This window comes from Zalophus californianus, chromosome 9, assembly GCF_009762305.2.
Source record: "Zalophus californianus isolate mZalCal1 chromosome 9, mZalCal1.pri.v2, whole genome shotgun sequence".
Classification (NCBI taxonomy): domain Eukaryota; kingdom Metazoa; phylum Chordata; class Mammalia; order Carnivora; family Otariidae; genus Zalophus; species Zalophus californianus.
Window position 1 is genome coordinate 127,524,067 of NC_045603.1, and position 23,661 is coordinate 127,547,727.

General features: G+C 43.3%; 1 protein-coding gene across 5 annotated transcripts in view; it reads left to right on the plus strand.

Moving 5' to 3' along the window:
- Positions 1-23,661, plus strand: part of FRMD4A (FERM domain containing 4A) — a 598,644-nt gene that overhangs the window by 354,645 nt on the left and 220,338 nt on the right. The gene's annotated exons all lie outside the window — the stretch shown is intronic.

The following is a 23,661-nucleotide window of genomic DNA, read 5'->3' on the forward strand; positions in this document are numbered from 1 at the left end:
AGGGTAGTTCTATTTTTAATTTTTTGAGGAATCTCCGTACTGTTTTCCATAGCGGCTGCACCAATTACATTCCCACCAGCAGTGCACAAGGTTTGCCTTATTGTTTCTTAATTCTGGATCTTTATGTTTCTGTGTAGCTGCTTTTTTTCAATTTTCTCCCTCAGGCACAGGCAGTCCTAACAGGTGTGAGATATGTCGTGATGGAGGGATGATGGGGGTTTCAGGAGCGCAGGGGAGGGGAGCACCCCACCAACACTCCCAGGGAACGATGTGGTGAAGTCTGAGCTCTGAAATGTGAGGGATGCCGAGGAATTCATCAGTAACCAGAGCCATCGTAAAGGATCCTAAGGGTGCAACAATGCACAAAAGTGGGGAGGAAAAATGGATTTGGTTAGTCCTGGGATGAAGCTCCCCCTTGGCTGGATCTATGCCGGTCCTGAAGGGTCATGTGGAGACAAGGGGTTGTATAGAAGGCCCAGAGTGAGAGGCCAAGTGCTCTGGATTCTAGTCCTGCCTTGGCTGTGATTTAGCTCTGCCGCCTGAGCAACTCGCCAGTCTGTCCAGAGTTAGCCCCTTTCCTGCCAACAAATCAATGACTGTATTACTCCCATCCCCTTCTCCTCGCCGACCCTCTACTAGGCCTCCATCACACCTGGGGTCAAAGGTTAAAATGTGAGAAAGCTTCCCCAGGAATGTATTTTCTAGGTGAGAATATCTGCTCTGGGATTTTGTGGCAATTAAAGGCCCACCTTAACTTATTATTAACTCTGCGCGTACGTTTCTATTTAAGTCTTCTTTTGCTTAAACGGCATTATTCCTAAAGCTGGATATCCCCTTATCTGCCTCTTTCCCCCAGCACTTTTGGAACTGTCTAGGTAGTGACTCTCTTTGCTTGTGACTGGATTTTCTAGTAGATTTAGAGAGAATCGTCTTGTACACCATAGTAACAAAACCGTCCCTCGTTGAAAAACCATCCACAGGCCATTTGCCAGCCTCCACAGGCACCAACCGGCTTCCTTTCTCATTCCTTGGGAAGGCCTCACACAGACAAGAAACCCCTGTGGCTTATCTAGCATTAGACCAGGATTATCAGACTCTTACCCGAGCAGTCAGATAGTGGCAGGAGCCTACACTCTTGTCACTCATCACCTCTTTATTACAGTTCTCACCCAGAGCTGCACAAGCCACCAAATCCAGAGGACTGTCTCTGCTCGAAGGAGGCTATGATGAGTAAGGGAGGTAGCGCCTTACCTGACTTAGCCTCCTGGAATTTTCACTGGAAACACTCCACACACACATAGCTCTGGGCACCAGTGAAGTCCTCTCTGTCTTCTTACTGATTTGGAGATGCTGTATTATCTGATATAACTCTTCTTCCCTGATATTCCAAGGATTTTGCTCGAGAAAAAAAGGATGAATTCTCACTGTATGTGTTGGCATGGAATAATAACACTTATAGTCATTTCAGCTAACGTGTATATGTATTGCATGCTTTTTATGTACCAGGCTCTGGTCTGTACGGTTCTCATGGAAGATCTCATTTAATCCTCATGACAGCCTTATGAGCAGATGTTGTCCCCCTTTAATAGATGAGCAAACTGAGGCACAGAACAGGTAACTTAATTTGCCCCATCGTACAGCCAGTAAGCAGCATGGGGCCAAGACTCACACCCACAGAGGCTGACCCCAGATCCTGCCTCTTTCCTAGAACTTCCCGCCATTTTTGCCCTACAGAGAATATAAATATGGAAATTATAAAAAGTGTGTGTAAGTTCCCACTTGGGAATGAATGCCTTCGTGCCCATATCCTCCAGCTTTGGGGAGCTCTGCTCCTCTCCCCTCTTTAGTTCAGGTAGCAGGATCAGGCTATGGGCCAGTTACATCATGTGATCCAAGTTCCCCTTCCAAAGACTGCAGTTCTCATGTTCCTATATTGGTCTTCACTCTGGAAGTGCCCAACACTTCTTCCCACCAGACTGGGCCATTGAAAACCTTGAAGGAGCATCACTCCCATGAACAGGTGACCATAGATATGGGTGGGCTTGATGCCAAGGGGCCTCCAGGCCCAGCCCCAGCCCTCCCCCAAGGGCCTCCAGGGAAGCACCTGTCCCCATCACTGAGGATGGTCTTAGGCAAGAGCCCGTCATGGAGAACGCATGAGGGAGTCTGTCAGCCCGTCTGCTGATCGTCCATCTGCACAAATTGTGAAGCATGGGCTGCCACTGTCTCTGTATGATTACGGAAAATTTACATTTTGTACGTCAAGCGGTAACCTCATTTAAAAATAAAAAATTGCTGCGGGCTGCCTCCCCACCAATAATTTGTAGCTTGCTGGGCAGCCAAACATGTCTACAAATAATAAGGAAAGAAAATGTGAGAATAGCAGGATGGCTTGGCACGGGAAGGAAAGGATCCCGAGCATGTCCGGTTGCTTTCAGACTAACTCTAACATGCCACCAAATGCTCAATCATGTTTGGAACAAACCGGAGGCTAAATTAAAAATTCCACGGACCATTATTCCAAGCAGGCCCTCCTGCTTCTCGTTATTCTGTCGCACGTCTCTGAGAAGGTAGAAGAGGAAAAGGGAAAGTGGAGAAAGTCCTCCATGACTTGTATCCTCCCGGGTGCTGGCTGAGTGTCCAGCGGGTCCTTCAGCCCTGGGTGGACGAACGGGGATGGGGCATCATCCCCGCGGGACCCCCTGTGCCCCAACACTTAGCCAGCCTTGCTGCTGCGGAAATCACGGAGCAGGCTATTCAGGAGACTATCTAATCCCTATTTATCACTGAATGTAAAAAGAAATGAATTGGAGCCACTAAAACAAACAAACAAACAAACAAACAAACCCAAGAGAACAAAAACCGAACTGCTGCTTGTCCTCTAGAAAGAGTCTTTATTTTTTTAATTCCACAAGTTTTTTTCAAAAACTGGGCATTTAGATCATTTGCCTCAAGCCCAAGATATAAATGCCAATTCAAATACTTGTGCAAAGAATTCAATTTTCATTGATTAGAATCCAGAGTTCAGGGTTTTGTTTTGTTTTTAAGTAGAAGAGAAAAACTCAGTTGTGAAAGCAGCTAAAGATACATTAAGTATAACCATCCTTTTTCTTCCAGCTGAACTTCTACTTTTAAAAATAGATCATTGAGCTATAATTTTAAATCCTGAATATAAATTCAGCCAAACTCTTAAAATGGACTCTAAAAATGATACTAGAGAAAAAAATGAATTTCACTTCTTAGAATCTCCGGCTTAACTTACATGTTCCCAAAGAACTTAAGTTTCTGGAATTTCAAGCACTGCCAACTATTTTAAAATTTAAAGATCAAATTGTGTTCACTTTCCATATGTTGTTATGAGATTACAGCCTTCTTTTTTGTACTGACAGTCTGTCCACATGTATAGAATTTATAGTCTCTGCGTCATGATCATGTTAGCTCCACTTGTAAAAGAAGACAGCCGAATGGAAATAACTTTTCCTGATCCTTTCCTGCTGCAGAGGATATTTCTTGGCTCTTTTTAAAATATTTTGCTGCTCCTTGTGATACTTGTGTCCAGGTAAACAGAAGAACCCAACTGAACCCCACTGACATTCAAAATTTTTACTTTTTGAGTGGTATGAGAAAAAAATAGCTACCAGTATATGATTTACTATGCTGTAAAAATTCAGGCGGAAATTCACGGGCAGACATGAATTTAGGGTAAGGCTAGTGTTATGGTCTGAATGTTTGCATCTCCCCCCCCACTGCACCCCAGAATTCATATGTTGAAACCTAGTCCCCAAAGTGATGGTAGTAGGAGGCGGGGCCTTTGGGAGGTGTTAGGTCATGAAGGGGGGGAGCCCTTGTGAGTGGGATTAGTGCCCTCATAAAAGAGACACCAGAAAGTTCCCTTGCCCTTTCTGCCATGTGAGGACATAGCGTGAAGTTGGCTGTCTTCAGCCCAGAAGAGGGGTCTCACCAGGACCCAACCATGCCGGCACCTTGATCTTGGACTGCCAGCCTCCAGAACTGTGAAGACTAAATTTCTTTTGTTCGTAAGCCACCCAGTCTGTGGTATTCTGTTATAGCAGCCCGAATGCTCTAAGACCACCAGGTTCTAGGAGACTTTCCACTCTCATAGAATTGGTCTTTCTGACTAGATGGTTTTCTGTGCTGGAGGGCGAACAATGATGTTGGGCTTACGTCTAAATAGAAATCTTAGAGATTTATGTGGAACTCTGGACTTGGGATCATTTGACCATGCTGCCACCTTCTTTGGAAAGGTGGGAGATCCAATAAGTAGGAATAAAGATGGGGATTCCTGGAGTGACCCTATGGCAGCTACCTGTTTCTCTCTTCTAAAGGCATCCACGGCTTGGTGGTGCTTCTGGGTGTCTTCATTCCCTTCATTTTGTGTATCCCTGTGCATTCGGACACCGAGCACATTTTGCTTATTTGTCCCTGTAAGGAACTGGCGTACATAGAAGAGGACACGTGAAGGTAGGCATGCTCAGTGGGCACGGAGTGACACAGCCCCCCCGCCCGCCGCCCTTACTGCTGCAGGCAAAATTGCGTCAACAGCAACTGGTGGGTCACAAGAGAAATATTGTGCTTTATGATAGATAGAAAGAGATGACATTAAGAAGCCTACAAATAGGGGCACCTGGGGGGCTCAGTCGGCTAAGAGTCTGCCTTCGGCTCAGGTCCTGATCTCAGGGTCCCAGGATCGAGCCCCGCGTCAGGCTCCCTGCTCCGCGGGGAATGTGCTTCTCCCTCTCCCTTTCCCTCTGCCCCTCCCCACTGCTCATACTGTCTCACGCTCTCTCTCTCTCTTTCTCAAATAAATAAATAAAAATCTAAAAAAAAAAAAAGGAAGAAGAAGAAGCCTGCAGATATTCAGGCTTCCGATCTTTGCCTTTGGCTTCTAAATTGTTGGCTGTTTATTGTGTAGGGTTTTTTTCCCGTGGACTGGACTTGCTTTGGGTATTATCTTGGTATTAATCAATACCCATTACGAAAGGGAACAGCCTGTTAGATCATACTCACCCCTCCCCATCCCTGTGCCTTCAGGGGCCCAGACAGCATTATTCCCTCCAGTAAAATCTCAAGTATCTGGAGCAGTCTGGATGCACATGACCTCAAGAAGGAGGTTTTCACTGGCTCCCTGGGGATCTGTGCTCAGGATCTGCCTGGGCAGGTTGAGAAATGTTTCCCAATATACAGCCTCACTTTCTCCTCTGTTCTATGTCTTCATATAATTCCCAGTTAATGCCCAAGACGCAAAAGCAGAGACAGGTCAAAATTGAATGTATTCCTTCACTATGGTTTTTAAATCTTTGTAGCATGAAGTAAAAGGAAACCTGCAAGTAAATAAATAAATAAATAAATTTCACGACAATGGACCCTTTCATTGTGTTATACTGAAAGTGTGTTTTAATAGAGAGAAGCTAGAAACTGAAAAGCACTGATACCCTTCCTCTGGTTCAAATTAACTTTCCCAGGAAAATGGTCTGAATAAACAGGAGCGGGAAGTGATCCGATCAGTGAGATTGAATTTTTATACAAAAATAAACATGCAACTGCTTCTGACTGCCTGTAACAATTGCCATTCGAAGAAATTCTTCATGGGATGTCTGTACTTCTCTCTCTCTCTCTCAACCCCGTGGTCAAATCCATTGGTGCGCTGACTGACTCTCAATCCTGACCAGGGATGAGGTCAGTCGCGGCCAGCCCAGCAATCTCTCCAAGTGGCTGCAGAGTCTCACTAGTTGCGTCACCAGGCAGCTTATGTTCAATGAAGAAATGCTCCAATTGCATTGTCTATTAGGTCATTCTTTCGACAAGTGGCTATTGACAACCCACTATGTTCCAGATGCTCCCGTTCCAAACACGGGGGAGAAATCGGAGAACAGAACATACCCTTGCCGCTCTCACGAAGTTCCATTTTGTGGGGGCCCAGGGTAGACAGAAAATAAGTCAGGACTGTGCCAGATGCTGGGCGAGGCCATGAAGAAAAAAGCAGGCAGTCGAAGAGGATAGAGAGTAGAGGCTGGGGCAGGGGTGTTAATTAGACTGGGTCATCAAGAAGCATCTCTCTGAGAGAAGTCCTGTATTAACCAAGAGACTACGTTTGGGGAAGAGAGTTCCAGGCAGAGGGAATGGGGGGCGATGGCCTGGAGGTGGGAGCATGGCCCGTCTGTTGACTGGAACGAAGGGAGGGGGAGAGAGGAGAGTGGAGGAGATGCATCCGAGCTGGGAGAAGGCATTCCAGATGCTGTTAGTCACATTTAAGCTGGATTAGTTGGGAAGTCTTGGAGGGATTTGAACTGTGGCATAATGTGATCCTGGTTTGTCATTTTAAAGGGCTGCTCACACAGCTGCCTGGAGGAAAAGCTATCGGAGGTCAGGCCCTGTAGCCCAAGTGGCCTTCAGTCATTTCCTGACTGGCCAAAACAGAAAGTGTGTTCGTGAGCCTTGCAAATAATACAAAGCAGGAACGTTAACAGAATCAAGATCTTAAAAACATGTCTTCTTAACTCTTACAACCCAGCTAAATAGCAGCCTCCGCTGTGAAGCCCTCCCTGCTCGCCCCAGACTCAGCCGCAGACTCACCCTCTCCCCGGGGTTAGGCCTCCCAGGTGATGCTCCGTTAACGTGGCTGCCCGCTTCTACCATCACCTTCCTCTATGACCTGTGAGTTCCGTCCTCTCTCTCTTCCTCAGCACTGAGCCACCCTTGAAAGCAGGATAGTAGTGCTCATTCGCCTCCCCATTCCTCAGTGCTGGTGCACGGTAGGGATTCAACAAAATTTCTTTGTAATCAGGGCGTTCTTTAGTAATTGTTCAGGACTGATTAGCACCAATAAGATGAAATATATTCAAAATCAGCTGCTTATATATAAGATAGATAAGGTCTACCTTTACTACAGGTCAGGTGGAAAAAAGTCTGATTTTTAGCAGACCTTGAACTCCGTGTGAGGCATACATGGGATATAGCTGCTTCTAAAAAAAGTACATTCTTAGGACTCCTGGGTGGCTCCGTCGGTTAAGCGTCTGACTCTAGGTTTCGGCTCAGGTCCTGATCTCAGGGTCCTGAGATCAGCATGGAGTCTGCTTGTCCCTCTCCCTCCGCTCCTCTCCCCTTCCTCTCCACCCCGCTCTCATGCGTGCGCACTCTCTCTCACTCGCTCGCTTGCTCTCTCAAATAAATTAAAAAATAAAACTCTCTAAAAAATAAAAAGTATATACTTATGGTCTAAGCAGGTTGGCACATTTACATTTACCCCACACCAAAGCCCGGTGTGGGGTACATGGTGTGGTGCTAACAACTCCTGGTTTGGATTTGCATGTATGTGTGTGTCTGTATTGTGTGTGTGCATGAGTGTGCATGTGTGAGCAGGAACTTCTTCTCTTTCATCAGAATAAGTCCCTGGCCAGCCTGCCGGACCTAGATCTGAAGCTGTGATACTGGTAGTTTGGAAGCAGAAAGGTCCACGCTCAGGAACACCTGTCCGGTGGCTGGGTATGCTGTGTTCCTTCACATTTTAGCTTGGCCTCAGGTTTTGCAGATACCTGAAGAAGGAAGCCATGTATTTACATGTACACTGTATTTATGCCCACGTACATGGGTTTACGTGGACGTCTCATCTCCCCTGAGGTGAAAGGGAAAGCCTGAGTTAGTTAAATATCGCCTTCAAGGAACCGTGTGTGGATGCTTCTAAAATTCAAACAGGTGGACATTTTTGATAAGATTGTCCCTGGAAATCTTCACTCACGACTTCCCGCTCTAGTCTTACACCATACTATTTATTCTGTGTCCAAGGTGTTTATTCCCTGTTATTTCTCTTGAGAAAATATGTGATTACCCTAGGTTATCATTATAGATGGAGTGCATTTTATTTCCTCCCATTTTCTCACTTTTGATGAGCATAATTTAACCAAAGAATGAACTACTCACAGTCAGTTATAATACTGAATAACAAATCAGTCCTGCTGTTTGAATACAGTCTATTTATTACTGACAATTACTGTAGTTTGAAGAAGTCATAAATAGACAGACATGGCAGAAATAGTCAACATTTCTGTCACAGCTCTCATTGTAATGATTCACTTCCACTAACTATGTTCTAGAGAAAGGGAAAAAAATTAAAAAGCACTGAACTTGTTGGTTTCTAAATAATTTTTAACTAGCATCGTATGATTCCAACTGCATCTCATATTTTGGCTTTTTCTAGTCAGAAGTGGTGGGATCTTGTCATTAGAATAATGAAACAGGAATCGTACTTACTACTCTGAGTCTAGGTAGGATGAGAATGAGAGCTTTTTATTTTCAAAGCAGAGTCCACTTACCTTATAGAGAGAAAATAATCTTCTCTAACCCCACAAAATAGACAACCATCTGTCTACTCCTTGTACTAACCTCTTTGTGACATGGGGCAAGTCACTTAAGCTCTCTGGGATTTACTTTCTTCTATTCAATAAAAGGGTTGGACTCCATTGTCTCAAGCAAATTTTCTGGCTCTGCACAATTCTTTAATATTTGTTGTAATACACGTATTCACATTGATCTTAAAGACCATTGTCTACCTACTTACTTTCATGGTACCTTGATTATTTATTCTTCTCTGCACATCATCAGTATCAGAGGTAGACAGATGAATTGTCACTGTCTTAGGCAGGAGGGGCTACTATATAACAAAATGCCATAGACTGGGTGGATTAAACAACACACATTTATTCTCACAGTTCTGGAGTCTGGGAAGTCAGAGATCAAGGTGCTAGTGGATTTTGTTCGTACGCGGTAAGGACTCTCTTCCTGGTTTGCAGATGGCCGCCTTCTTCCTAGAGCCTCATGTGGCAGAGAGCGCTCTGGTCTCTGGAGTCTCCTCTTGTAAGGACACTAATCCCATCATGGGGGTCCCGCCTTTATGACCTCATCCAAACCTAATCTGCTCCCAAAGGCCCCACCTCCTAATACCAACACCTTGAGGGTCAGAACGTTAACATATGAATGGGGGCAGTGGGAACACAAATTCATAGCAGTCACCATATAAAATTCCTAAATTCTTCACATATAAGGAGGCAGAGGTTGCTATGAGAAACAATACGGAATAAAGTAAGGGCCCTAGAGCCACACTGTCTGAGTTTGAATTTCACTTCTGGCTCTCACAAGCTCTGTGACTGTATTCTTTATCTAGAAAATGGAACAAAGATTAAGTGAATTGAGGTAGATAGAGTGCTTGGCCCAGTGTCTGACACACAGGAAGAATTTCTCAAATGTTCTTTATTGCTCTGCTATGGGAGCACCTGGACATACCTGGTCCCATTCTAAAAGCTCCAGAGGGATTAAAAAGATAAAAAGAACACTATGCATTGAATATAAAAGTTGGCTCCCAGGCCCAGACAAACAATGGGTGTAAAAAAACTTTGGAATAATAATGAAGGGCACTTGCCTCAAATAGAATGCTCCCGTAGGCGAACCCAGTGTTGAATTTCTGACTTCCTGCTAATGTCAAGGAAATACTTAGGTATGGTGGTTTTTCAATACATATCTAAATTATTAAAATTCGTGTTCTGAGAATGTGCTCAAATTAGGATGCCACCAAAGGATAGATTGTATTGTAGGTTCTTATGCCCTGGAAAGAAATCCTATAATCACCTTAAATGTCTGCCTCCTGGATGAAAGAGTTTAATGTTGGCTAAATAATCGGGCAGGAGTGTGTGAGGACAGGCGAGATGCGAAGGAGCCATTGCAGATGTTTGATAAAAAAGAGCTTCACCATAGTTTGAGGACAGCATTGCAGTATTGTCCTAACAAAGCCTACACATTTGGATGGAAAGGATAGCATTCAGTCAGTAGCTACATAGTTTTGCTTCTGCCACAAAAATGCCCGAGTGTTAGAGAAGTGCTAACAGGCCTGATTTTCTTCATCTAACTGGTTTCATAAAGATTTGGTGCGATTCTATAATCTCTTCACTCTTGAAGTGAAGAGTTGATGTGAACTCTTTACTGCTTTGCAGATCCTGCTCCTCTTCTGTTGATGTGAACTCTTTACTGCTTTGCAGATCCTGCTCCTCTTCTGAGAGATAGGACAGATGTGGGACCTTGGCGGGGAGGGGTAGTTTCTAGAGTTTTCATTGGCTTCCTTCACGGTCCCTATTGTGTTTCATACGTCAGGTCAGATGTTCATGTAGGAGCATAGTTTCAATCCAAAATTTTAAAAAATTACTTGGGTTCCAAAATGGGTATTCTTCCACTGAATTGTGACTTTTAAAATGTATTGGTGTTTTTTTGTATATATATGCCATTGTGAAGTATTTTGTATACCCTCAATCCAGTGATAATGTGTTATTCTTTGCATGTGAAGCATTTTCTATACCCTCAATCCAGTGATAATGTGTTATTCTTTGAAATCTGTGTAGCGCAAACGTATTTCTAAAAGTTCTGAACTGTTTCTAAGTTTTCTTTCCCTCTTGGGCCTTCCTTTCAAACCGTTCTTTCTGTCACTGCCCAGAAATAAAGTGGGGCACATAATTGGAAAATACGGGTGTCTGGTTACTTATTAACTCATTAGGAGAATGATGAATGAACAGCTTCCTGAGTAAAACGATACCCAACTGCAGGATAAACAAAGTCACAGACAACTGGCTCATTTAAAAGTCATCACATGAGAACAGGGATTTTCTTTTTAACCTTCTCTGCTGAGGAACTTTTTTGCGCATCAACCACACTCACTAGGGTTATCATTTAAACCCACAGAGCTCCAGTAATTGCAACTATTTTAGAAGTGGGTGTGGAAGAGACCAGAGAATATAGTATCTTCCCCTCAGCATCCAACCAGATGTCACTCTGGGAATTAAAACAAACCTCTTAAATCTAAAAAGAAGCCACTAAAAGCAAAGATGTCTGTAAATGGGCTGTGAAGACATCAAATAGAATGATCCCTGGGAATTAGGGGTACTTGTCATTTCAATATGTATTTGACATCATTTTTTTTTTTTTTACAAAGCCCATCTTGCTTTATTTTATAATGTATTTTTTTTTAATCAGAGAGAGAGTGAGCACAAGCAGGGGGAGTGGCAGGCCGAGGGAGAAGCAGGCTCCCTGCTGAGCAAGGAGCCTGGATGTGGGGCTTGATCCCAGGACCTTGGGATTGTGACCTGGGCTGAAGGCAGCCATTGAACTGGCTGAGCCACCCAGGTGTCCCATATTTTATAATATTCTTGATTATGACCTACACTCAGCAGAGTTCCTTCACTGCCTAGCCCAAAGCTTTGTACATAGTAGATGCTCAGAAAAATTTATGCATAGATGAATAAACCATTATTAAATCCTTCTTCCAAAGCTCAAGTTCCTAAAACTATGGTCTTGTGACATTTTATTCATGATATCAGAGCTGGGGGCTAGCATGGGGATTATTTAGACTAGAAATATTACTTGACCTTCGTACATTCAGTGTGAATGTATTGAGCCCAGTACATACCAGGCACTGTTCAAGGCTCGGGGACACAACAGAGAACAAAACAGATGAAAACCATGTCTTCGGGGAAATCACCTAATATGGGGAAACAGACAATGGGCGAATAAAGAAAACATGGGTCATTTTAGGAAGTGATAAGTACAAAGGAGAAAAACAAACCAGTGATGGGGAAGAGAACCTGTTGTGGGCAATTTTATTTTAAGAGCATGTCAGTTGAATTCCCCCCACTGGAAAGAGTCTGTTGACTAAAGTAAGGGTAACCATTTTTTGCAATGCTATAGAGTTCACTATGGACTCCCACACGTGGACCTCATTTGATCCTCTCCGCGGCCCTGTGAGGTCTCCAGAGTCCCCATGTTACTGATGATAAAACTGAGGGATTACACAGCTTAAGCCGTCTGCCCAGTGAGTGGTGCTGTCTGGCACTGGCCGGGATCTCCCGTCCTCACTGCCTGGTGATGTGGAGAGAGCGTCCATCTGCATCCCCCCTGCCAGTGGTGGAATGGGGAAGCCCGCCATGGTGCATCTGCGTTCCGCTCAGAGCTGCTGTTTCATGGAGTTTGACCTTTCGTTTCTGGGTTTGGTGTCTGCTTGTTTGTTTTCTCCCTAGGGGGAACAAAAGTGCAGTGTGTGTTTATTATTAAATGAAATCTGTAAAGAGTATTAATATATAGCAAGAGAAAGGAATCGGGTAAAACTGAAGACTCTCCCAACAATCTGCGCCTAAACCCCCTCACCCATCCTGAACTTACACATCTTGAGCGAGGCACAGCTAGGAGCTGCTCTCCCTACCACGTTTGGTACTGCGTACGTTTGTGGCCATCACCTGACTTGTTAGTCATCAAAGGAAAGCCAATTCCTGGTGATGAGAGTCTGTGTCAGGAAGTACGAGTCATCCCTGCTATCCTGAAAACTTCGTTACTTTCATTCATAAATTAGGCTTTGAGAACCAAAACTTCTGTAAACCCACAGAGACAATTTTTTTTCCTACTTAGAATTATCCAAGTATAAAAACCTCAAAGTAAATCTTTCAAGCAGAAAGCTTTCATGTGAAATGTGCTCAGCCACTGTTTATGTAAAAGTCGTAAGATCATGGCCTGTTTTTGTTTTTGTTTTTTTTTAATGAGTGGAATATTTTTCTTCATCCCCTAAAAATAAGCAAATGGCCAAAAAAGAAATAATCAACAAATAGTTACTGAAAATCTGGTATAGTTTTCGTGCGGTGCTGACTCAAAACTAGGGAAAAACTGTGAATCTGGGAGGCAGACAGAAGATGAGATTCTAATTCTATACTCATGGAGGAAGTGAGCATGTTACTCAGCCTCCGACCTTCAGGTTCCTCTTCTATAAAATGGGCATAACATCTGCTCTGAAATGTCATTACCGGGACTAAATGAATTATACACTGTTTGTGTCTAGCACATAGTAGATAATAAATGACACTATTATGGGGCTAATGAGTGCCAACCACACACCCGTTGGACCTTCCCTCCAGGGCGTAAAGACCTTGGCTTGGGCTATGATCCACAAAATCCAGAGGCGGGTAGACAGGGCTGAACCCCAAGAGCCAAAGGAGCAGTGAAGCATAGGGGCTGGATGAAGGCAGCCTCAGGAAGTGAGGCTGTACCACAGAGAGAAGGCAAAAAGCAGAACCAGAGCGAACAGTCTATGGCGGTGACCGGGCAGATTGGCGTAGGAGGCTCAGATGGCAGAGCTGGGAGAGGGGCTTCCTGAAATAGTCCACTGGAGCCGGAGAACGGGATGAAACTTCGTTAAGGACGCCAGGGCTCACGTATGGATGGGTCAAGCCGGGCTAGGCAGCCAGAGAGGGTGCCAGCACGCTTCTATTTTGGAGAGATTTGCATTTCTAATTTACTTGCAGCCAACACCATTCCAGATAATGTTTACTTCTTAAAGCCCAGGCTTCAGTGGTGCTTAAAATCTGGCAATGTTGTGTTTGTTCTCTAAATAGGAACTACTAGTGCTGGGAACCCCCATGCCTGAGCCAACCAGCCAGCTGGAGCTCTTGATTGGTGCGGTTTGCTCCCAGATTCTGAGAGCCAGAGGGACGTCAGGAGTCCAGCGATGCCCCTCCAGGTAGCAGGGGTTCCTACCACTCACGTTCACAGGTGGTGTGCAGCCTCTGCAGGGACACTCTCGGTGACAGGACCCCTGCCCACCACCTCACAAGAAAGCCTTCCCCTGGATTAGCAGCTCTGAGTCCTCCCAAGGGTAAAGTCCGGCCCCTCCCCACGTAGTGGTCCTGGTTGCGGGCACCAGTGCGCAACACACCTGCCCTCCCTGGGAACAGCTCTCCACCTTCCACCTTCGCCATCTCTTCCGCCAGTGAAGTTGGCGCTGAGAGCTTCCCCGTCTTCGTTGTTCATACTAATTGTTGACATTGTTAAATTTGCAAGCATTCATCTTAAAACGTAGCCCATGAAACTGGACACAGCAAATCATTTATGTTCTGAATCCATTGGTCCTGTGAACACCCTTGTCAAGAACACTGTGATTTATTTTGTATACTAATATGGTGCTAACTGTTGGGTCCACCACATGACATTTTAGGCCCCCACTAAGTGTAAAAATTCAGCTGCATGTATACAGAGACAGAGAATTTGGGGGGGGGGGGGAATATATTTTGTTCACTAACTATATCCTTAATACTAAAAATAGTGTCTGACTGGTAGGATCTCAATAAATGTTTGTTAGATAAATAAATGGGACTTGTGTACTTGAGAAGATTGTCTCCAGACTTTTTGTTTAGGACAATAGAATCCTCCAGTACCAATAGCAGAGAAGACCAAAGACATTCACTAGAACCCGGGTATAGTGGCCGTAATGAAAGCTGGATGCTAACAAGTCACATGCCTTGTGATTCACCCATGAAAGTGTACAATTCAGGGATTTTTAGTATATTCACAGAATAATGCAACCAATCACCATCATCAATTTTAGAACATTTTTGTCATTCCCAAAAAGAAACTGTGTACCCATTAATTTTTGCCACCCCCACCCCAGCCCCTTAACCCTAGGCAACCACCAATTTATTATCTTTATAGGTAGATATGTCTATTTTGAACTTTTCATATAAATGGAACCATAAAAAATTCTTTGGTAACCGACTTCCTTCATTTAGCATTATGTGTTCAAGATTCATCCATGTTGTATCATGTTTCGGTCCTTAACGTCTTTTTTTGCCCCTTTGTCCTCACTTTATTTTTTTATTAAAGTATAATTAACATACAATGTTATATTAGTTTCAAGTGTATGACATATAGGTTCGACAATTCTATATAGGGCTCAGTGCTCACCGTGACAAGTGTAGTCACCATCTGTCACCACACACTGTTATTACAATATTATTGACTCTTTGCCCTAGGCTGTACTTTTCACCCCCGTGGCTTATTTATTTTATAACCGAAAGTTTGTAATCCTTAATCCCTTTATCTGTTTTGCCCATTCCCCCCACACCCACTTCCCCTCTGACAACTGCCACTTTGTTCTCTATATTTGAGAGTCTGCTTAGTTTGTGTGTGTATATGTTTGTTTATTTGTTCATTGGTTTTTTTAAATCCCATATATAAGTGGAAACATACGGTATTTGTCTTTCTCTGTCTGACTTATTTCACGTAGCATAATACCCTCTAGGTCCATCCCTGTTGCCGCAAATGCCAAGATCTCATTCTTTTTTTTATGCATGAGTAATATTCCATTGCGTACACACACCACATCTTCTTTATTCGTTCATCTATGGATGGATACTTCAGTTTTTCCATAGCTTGGCTATTGTAAATGCTGCAATAAACACAAGAGGGCATGTATCTTTTCGAATTGTTTTCATTTTCTTTGAGTAAATACTCAGTAATGGAATTACTGGATAGTACTGTCTTTTTGTTTTTAGTTTTTTGAGGAACCTGTTTTCCATAGTGGCTGCACCAATTTACAACAGCGGCCGACGGTTCCTTTTTGTCTACATCCTCGCCAACACTTTTGTTTCTTGTCTTTTTGATACTAGCCATTCTGATGGGTGTGAGGTGATATCTCATTGTGGTTCTAATTTGCATTTCCCTGATAACTTAGTGATGTTGGGCATTGTTTCCTGTGTCTATTGGCCATCTGTATGTCCTCTTTGAAAAAAAAATGTGTATTCAGATCCTCTGCCCATCTTATAGTCATATTGTTTGTTTTTGTGGTGTGGAGTTGTATAAGTTCTTTATGTATTTTGGATGTTAACCCCCTATCAGATCTACCATTTGCAAATACCTTCTCCCATTCAGTAAGGTTACCTTTTTGTTTTGTTGATAGTTTCCTTCATTGTGCAAGAACTTTATCTGGTGTAGTCCCAGTGTTTTATTTGTGCTTTTGCTTCCCTTGTCTGAGGACAGAGATCTAGAAATATGTTGCTAAGTTTGATGTCCAAGAGATGACTGCCTATGTTTTCTTTTAGGAGTTTTATGGTCTTGGGTCTCACATTAGGTCTTTAATCCATTTTGAATTATTTTGTGTATGGTGTAGAAACTGGTCCAGTTTCATTCCTTTACGTGTAGCTGTCCAGTTCTTAATTCCTTTGGCTGGCTGACTAATATTCCAGCGTACAGATGGAAACATGCGTTGTTTATCCATTCATCAGTTGAGGGACATTTAGGTTGTTTTCACTTTTGCCTGTGGTGACTAATGGTGCTATGAACACTCACGCACAAGTGTTTGTGTGATGTATGTTTTCATTTCTCTCGGATCTAGACCTAGGAGTGGCTCATATAGTCACTCTATGTTGAACATTTTGAGGATACGTCAGACTGTTTTCCACAGCAGCGGCGCCATTTTACGTGCCCACCAGCAGTGCATAAGCGTTCCAATTTCTCCTCACCAACCATGGTTATGGAAGGAGCTTCTTTTTAGTCTCATTATTTATCTTGCATTCCTTTTAAATGTTGCATTCCTTTCCATGATATAAAGGTTCATTTCCAGAATTGAAATTACTTACCATCAAGAAAAATCAAGGAAAACCAAAAATGGGAAGTATTTAAATGGTGCCTCTTCATCTTGGAAAGCTGAGCTGTGTGAAAGAAGAGTGAAGAAAATGAAAGCTGTCAGTTTCAGTGTCCAGAGAGTTTCCCTTCTTTGTTTTGGTGCCTTCGCATTTTGAGGACGCGGATGCCCCTACATATGTGAGCAGAAAGAGCAACATTTCTCACCCTGCTTTACATACTATGCCAGCATAATCCCTAAAGATTCCCTGGGATGCTACCAAACTATGGAGCATTTTGAGGCTTCTGCATATGGAGATGTTAAAAAATACATCTTCTTGCATTTGGGGGACTGAGAGCATCTCTGGTCCAATAAAGACATTTATTCTCTAAAATAAAGAGAATAGGAAATGTTGGGAGGGGATTAAAAACTTCAATAGGATGGACAGGGAGAGCTTCACTGACAACATGGTCCAGTAGTCAGTCTCTTAAATTCCTGGCTATCTAAGGCTTTCAGTGAAGATGACTGAGAATATTCTTATTTGACCCTCATGGCGATCGTTTTCATAACATGAAATGAATTTAGGATTACAAAAGGCTTATTGTTCCCCATCAACTCTTTGCATTCATTTGTAGAACTTCCTTTTTATAGAAGGGCTCTGAACCATGTGCAGGAAAAAACATTCATAGCTTTGCTTAGTACTGGTTATTGGCCAAGACTTCCTTCTTTTTAGTTGAAAAATAATAATGGTAAGGTGGTTTTCCTTCAAAATGTGTATAATGGCATTTTCAGTGTCCCTGCAGTAGTGATGGGTTTGTGTAATTTTTGTTTGTTTTCTTACATGAGAGATACCATGGCTTAGGATTGTTTTCACATCCATAAGAACTAAGCTGTCTTTTAAATAAGCACCTAAGGACATCTGAAACCTTTTGGATTAACGATTACCATTAATTATGAATTCACAAACTGTAAATCACTACTGGGAAATTTATGTTTTCACGCTGGTTTTAACTATTGCTACAAAATTAAAGTTATTGTATTTTCAAAGAGAAGGGGAAAGAGAGAGAGAGAAGCAAGCGTGCAAATATGGGGAAATGGGGACATTTAGACATGACTGATGGGAATGAAAATTGGTTCAATCACTTTGAAGAGCAGATTCGCAAGCCCTGGTGAAGACACATGGCCTGCAAAACACAATTCCATTTCTGAGAGTTTATCCTGCAGAAGTTCTCAGACATGTGCTAAGGTGACATCTATGATCTCTGCATGCTTTTATTCATTTATCCATTCATCTAGCAAATATTTATTGAGCACATACTGTGTCCCATGTATCTTTACGGATATAGCAGATGACAAAAGAAACAAAAATTCCACCTTCAGGGAGCTTATGTTCTAGGGGAGGATGACACAAAATAAGCAAACTAAGAAATGAAAATATATGGCAGGTAAATTGAGTGATAAGTGTTATGGAGAAAAATAAAGAGAATAGGAAATGTTGGGAGGGGATTAAAAACTTCAATAGGATGGACAGGGAGAGCTTCACTGACAACATGACAATTAGGGCTGCTGGAGCTAGCAAATAAAAATATAGGACACCCCCCTAAACTTGAATTTCAGATTATCAGTGAATTTTCTTTAAGAATAAGTATGTCCCAGGGGCACCTGGGTGGCACAGTCGGTTAAGCATCCGACTCTTGATTTCAGCTCAGGCCATGATCTCAGGGTTGTGAGAACAAGCCCCGCATCGGGTTCCGTGCTGGGTGTGGAGCTTGCTTGAGATTCTCCCCCTCCCTCTGTCCCTCCCCTCCCTCTCAAAAAACAAAAGCAAAAGCAAACAAAAAAAGAATAAGCATGCCCCATACAATATTTGGGACATTCTTCGACTACACACTTACTCCTTGTTGACCTGAAATTCAAATATAACTGGGTGTCCTGTATTTTATCTGGCAATCCTAGTGACAGTTGAGTAACACTCCGCAGGAATAAGGGAGCAAATCAAGTGAACATTGTGAGAATGTTGTTGAATGAACGAGTAACTACGAGGCGAGCATGTCAGGCAGAGGAAACAGTAGGAGCAAAGGTTCTGGCCAACTGTAATAGTGAAAACTTAGAAGAAACTTGCTCCGTAGGAAGAGAGGGATAAATAATTTGTGGTCTATTTGTACAATGGAGTCAACTGGATGGACAAAATCTACATGTGCCAATATTGATAAATCTCAAAAACATGATTTATCTTTGGTGAAAAGATAAATCTGTTTGGTTGTATTTCTGTAGGGTTTAAAAACACACAAAACAGTGTGTGCTGTTCATGCTGTACATCCATATGTAATCAAAGCACAAAACAATCATGGGAATGATATATAGGAACTTTAGGAGAACCTCAGCCTAAGGAGGAAAGAGAAAAATTGAGAGGTGTGGTTCTGGTTCTCTCTTTCTCTCCCTCTCTCTCAGTAAGAAAGTCAGTCTACATTTGGAACAACATGGATGGACCTTGAGGGCATTAAGCTAAGTGAGATAAATTGGACTAAGAAAGACAGATACTGTATGATGCCTCTTATATGTGGAATCTAAAGAAGTTTGTCTTCTTTCAGTAGACTGATGGTTACCAGAGTCTGACAGGTGGGAGAAGGGGGGAAATGTTGTTTAAGGGCACAAACTTACAACTGGTTAATAAGTAAGTTCTGGAGATCTAATGCACAGCATAGTGATTACAGTCATCAATATTGTATTATAAACTTCAAAGTTGCTAAGAGACTAGATTCTAATTATTTTCGTCACAAAAAAGAAATAATACTTAGGTGACATGATAGAGGTGTTATAGCGGTAATCAAATTGCAAAATATAAATGTATCAAATCAACCTGATGGACACCACAAACCTACACAATATTCTCCATCAATTATATCTCAATAAAAAAAAAAGGCAGTCTAAAGCCAATAAGGCCGAATGTTCCATCTTAATGGTGGTTAGTCATGACTTTATTTTCTGTACTTTTCTGAATGCTTATTTGGTTTATTATTTAAAATACTTTTTGAAGAAGGACAGCAAAAGTTAAAGAAAAAGAATCTTAGATACCTTTGTATTATGAGGAACTCAGTACAATAGGAAGTAACTTATGAGTGTATAAATATTTGATCTAGCAACAGCCCCATGCAGATATGGGTCGCTAGGTGACAAATATCGGTGTGCAGTGCTCATGACCTAGTGTGAGAAGCTGTCTATTCTAATTCGGGATGTCCCACAAATTCACTGGGAGCCCTGGCGATGGCTAGGAACTCCTCAGCACCTGTTTCCTCATCTGTCCAGCAGAGGCGCTGATCGAAGCCTAGGACCCTCAGCTCGTGGCTGTGAATAATGAACAGGACCATAGCTGGGCAGGCACTGTAAGTGTCCCAGAAGGGACCAGTCAGGGCATTTGGTTTTGTCTAGTCTGGAACCCCCATTGGCTTTCCCACTGAACTGGAGATTGAACAAACTTATGAAAATCAGGCTCATTTCCTCCTTCCCACTACAGAATTTGTCTTACATAAAATGAAATTGAATTTCGATTCCTAAGAAATGGGATACGATTTTGGAGGCTCTGCCTCACTTCACCGCTGCTGTCACTAACTTGCTGAGTGACCTGGGGCTATAAGGGTCTGAGCCGGCAGAAGGAACCAGAAGTCCATATGTGGGTGTGGATATGCTATACCCCACATCTGAGGATGAGATGGAGTGACCCTTTAGGAGTAAATGCTGTGACTGATCGTCATTCCTAGGGGCATCCATTTAAAGCAAACGTTGTACCCTAAACAGGTGAGCAAAGTCATGGGCTCCGTAAATGGACTTGAATCCCTCTTAAGTGAGTCACAGATGAGCAGGGTTGAACACTCTCTACAGGGAGAGGGCATGCAATGTACTCAGAGGAAAGGAACGGAATTCAGGACACAATTATTTAGGGCAAGGATATTTCCTATGATTTATTTACAGGGGCTTAGCTCACCTGGGAACTCATTAAAGCTCATGACACTTAGGTATAGGGCTTCAACCAAGAATCAATATCTAACATAGTGGGCAAAGGGGCATTATGCAGACACAAAAGCTGACAGATTTCATGCTTTTGGATGACGCAGATAACGCAAGTAAGAATATTAACAGCGTATGTTTTATTAAACACATGCTCCGTGCCAAAAACTTCACATACATTACGCAGTGCAATCCTCAGAGGAAACCTATACGTGGGAACCGGGGAGAAGTTTAGAACTCGTTCGCCCAAAGTGACCCAACAGTAAGTTGTTGACTTGTGGTTCAAAACCAGGCAGTCTAGTTTTTCTGGTCTGCACCCCTAACCACAACACTGTTGCTCTCGGCATCTTTGGGCAGGAAAGTGGACTCTAATCCCAGTCCCAGCCTGCTAGGTAGACGGATAAGGAAGGCCCTGCCCCAAGACTCAGCTGACCCGTTCAAAGCCCTACAGGGATGAGGAGCAGAATCAGAGATGTGACTGTGCTAACCACAAGGATCATGGTGAAAACGGAATTCTTCAATAACTGCTGTAATAGTATATACCAAGAATTATGTCGGGTTAGCAAACTGGGGGCCAGCAGTGACTCACTTGTGCCCATCATTGGATTTGGTCCCACCGGAAAATACCCCCGTGTGTCTGCAGAGCTCTGCTTAGGGTGGGGATGATTTTGTTGGCCAGGGTCAGCAAGGGGCAGTGATCAGCAAAAACATCCCATAGCTGAATATTATCTTTGGTGCTTCCTGCTTCCCTTTCCTTCCTCGAGCTCCCCCTCCACGCATCCACTCCACTCCACTAGAAACCATCCCAAGACGCTTCTTCCTAAGAGTCCTTCATTGTCTATGGCCATACCACCCTGAACGCACCCGATCTCGTCTAAGAGTCCTTCATTGACCAATTTCTGCTTTTGCTCAAAATTAAGCCTCAGTGGACAGAACACGCTGGAGACTTGGAAGACAGACTCCAATTCAAATCTGCCTCTTTCTGGGTGTGGACCTTTGGCAAGTTCCTTAATGTTTCTGAGCCTCAGTTTCTGATTCTGCACACCGGGAATGAATCATACCCACTGTGCTGTGTCGTTGTGAGGATTGTAGAGGGCACACGGGATGTGCCCAGCACCACTTGGTAAAGAAGAGCGATGAAGATAGTGATGATGATGATGAGTAGCTAGTCCTAGTTTAGGTGAGAACCATCTGCAAGGGAATTTTCTTTGTAAAGGGCACAGGGGGCCATTCTCTGAAGATTTGGAAGATACTTTCCTCTCTCTCCACTGTATATCCCCTCAAGATATACTCAAGACCAAAATTACCCCCAGGCCTCCTGGCCTCTACCTAGGATCAGCTGTTCTGACCTTAATGTTTATTTGCTTTGTTTTGGCTTTGGGGGGGCACTGAAAGTGGTAGGATAGGACAAAAACCCAGGGGGGATCTTCTCAAAAACATACTTGAGAAGGTGAAAGAAGATAAACAAAGGGAAATCCTTAGGCTTCTGCCAGCCAACACCAGAAAAATTAAGAGTCACTAGGTAGACACTAAAAGGAGAGATGGAAGGACAACCATTTTAAGATAGAAATTACAGCTGCTGGGTTATTAAGTGTTTTGATTAGGCCTCCACAAGCACAGGAATCTTTAGAACATACTGCAGGTATTCCAGAAAAGCTGGGCTTTGATGTTGGCATGTAGCATCGCAAAAGGCCCAAGCTCATTTATGAGAGACAGTTTCAGAGTGGCCATAATTTGGGCCGCCTTTATTAAGACAATTATATGGAATTGCTTATAAACACTGGTCAAACGCTGTTCTCGACCACCACAGGCTCTTCTCCTGTTTTTTATTAGCAAGATGGATTCAATTATAAAAATCTATGGGGCAATTATCACAATGCTTGGCCAAAAGAAAGTGATAAAGCAAAATTAAATACACCATGTACAGATTAATACATCTGGAGGACTTGGAACAAAACACAGTTCTGAAAACAAAAAGACACAAAGCATTGCCATGATTTCTACCTGTGAGGAATTGCCCGTAAAGTGATGAATACAGGCACATGCGCAAATACAGATGATAAAGTTCTACGCATACAGATACACGTGGGCTCTGCTGGAGGGGGGGCCTCTGGGAAGGCTTCCCAGAAAGTGAGTGTGAAGAGTGAGGGGTGATGGGTGAAGGGAGGGGAGGGAGGCCTCCTGGGTAGAAGCGCAGTGTGAGCAAGTCGGAGACCTGCATGTGCTTCTCGCCCACTGGGAGGTGGCAAGCAGGCAAGAGGCTGCACAGGCAGGAGAGGGTGGTCAGCAAAAGAAGATAGGGACATGCCCTGCCGTGTCCCAGCCCTACCCAGTACCTACTGATGAATTTATACCCAGGCAAGCGCTTTACCCCTGGTCCAAGAGCAGGTGTTTTCAGGATGGAGCAACATGTTTGTATTTCATTTTTGATAGGGAGGCAACCAGTTAGGAAGGGTGTCCATCAGAATTAGATTTTTTTTTTTGAGAGAGAGAGAGAGAGAGAAAGCGTGTGCCAAGCACAAGTTGGGGGAGGGGGAAGGGCAGAGGGAGAGGGTGAAGCAGACTCCACGATGAGCAGGGAGCCCAACTCAGGACTCGATCCCAGGACCCCGGGATCTTGACCTGAGCAGAAGGCAGATGCTTAACCCACTGAGCCACCCAGGTGCCTCCATCAGAATTAGGATTCTTAAAACCACAGTTCTTCATCTGAGAATGTTCATTCATTCATTTTATTCATCCCTTCAATGAGTATTTATTGAACGTTTAATATGTGCCAGGGACTGTTCTAGGCTCAGGAGAGTCAGCAATAAACAAAACAGACATAAATCCCTGCTCTCCCAGGAGAGACAGGTAATAAAGCACATACGTGAGTAAGTTGTATACAGTCTGTTAGAAGGTGATTAGGACAATAGAGAAAAAAACAGGGAAAGGATTAGGGAGAGGGGCAGTAGCAGGAGGGCAAGTGGGAGGAATGGCCATTTTTAAGGAAGATGGTCATAGATCACTGTGATTTGGAGCATGTAAAGAATTGAGTGATATAATTATGGGGAAAAAAAACTTCCTTCCATTCCTCTCTACTAAAAAGGGGGGAAAAAAAGATCTCACTAATAAGGTAACATTTGAGCAGGGATCTGAAAAAGATGCTGGCTTGATTCCTCCTGATATCTGGAGAAGTACATTCCAAGCAGAGGGAAGTGCAAAGGCCCTGGGGCTAGAGAGCC